This window comes from Propithecus coquereli, unplaced genomic scaffold (assembly GCF_000956105.1).
Source record: "Propithecus coquereli isolate 6110/MARCELLA unplaced genomic scaffold, Pcoq_1.0 Scaffold153, whole genome shotgun sequence".
Taxonomy (NCBI): domain Eukaryota; kingdom Metazoa; phylum Chordata; class Mammalia; order Primates; family Indriidae; genus Propithecus; species Propithecus coquereli.
In genome coordinates, this window is record NW_012139747.1 from 5,386,458 (window position 1) to 5,387,497 (window position 1,040).

Genomic DNA, 1,040 nt, shown 5'->3' on the forward strand with positions numbered 1-1,040 from the left:
TATTGCTTATATTACATGACCGTTTTGAAGTGATGTGTGTGTGTGTGTGTATTGGGCAGGAGGAGGAAATCCTGTAGTCATTGTAGTTACTTAGAGACATAAGCTTGATGGAGGTTCCCTCTTGGGATATGTTTTCAAAATCACGAAGACAGGAAAAAGGACATCTGGCAAATTGTGCACTGGTTCCTGATGCATCTGCCTGGAAACAATACTGTATATAACTCATGTTCCCACACTTCACTAGCCAAAGCAGTTACATGACTGTGACAATTTTCAAAGGATGTAGAGTAGTGCAAGCCCCCCCACCATGAGCCTGGAAGGAGCAAGAATCACAATATTTGTACACAGCTGTAATGACTGCCATAAATTAGAAAGTGACCCAGGGCTTCATGAACAATCAAGCAATCGCTTGTTAAAAGGGAAAAAAAATTCCAGAAATTTGCACTCTCGCTTCAGATTTATTTCCAAATGCCCAGTAGAAGGTGGTTAAAATAGAGGAATGTTTCAAATAAATAGTGTATCCTTTGAAAGAAATAGTTCATTTATGTTTGCATAAGAAGATAGTATTCTGTATCAGATAGTATCTCTGGGGCTCCAGAGCTAACTGTTGGGTGATAGTGGGATAATCTACCAACCATTCTTAAAGAGGTAATGCTTAGGGTCTGGCTACCCAAAATGTGGTGAGGGACGGACAGCATCAGCATCGTGTGGGACCTTGCTATAAATGCAGCTTCTCAGGTCTTTTTCCAGCCTCACTGAATCAAAATTTGATTTTTTTTTAATTTATTATTCCAGGGTTTTGTGAGGGTACAAACATTATAGTTACACTTTATGTCTTTGCCTCACCCAAATGCGGGTTAAAGGCATGCCCTTCCCTCGCTTTAGTGCTCCCTGTGTCCTTTAGTTGTAGATTTGCCCCCCCATCTCCCTAATCCCTAGAGAGTATTTCTGCCATGTGATCAACCTAGTGTTGATCAGTTAGTACCAATTTGATGGCGAGTACAAATGGATCCCGTTCTTCTGCTCTTTTGGTGCCCCAC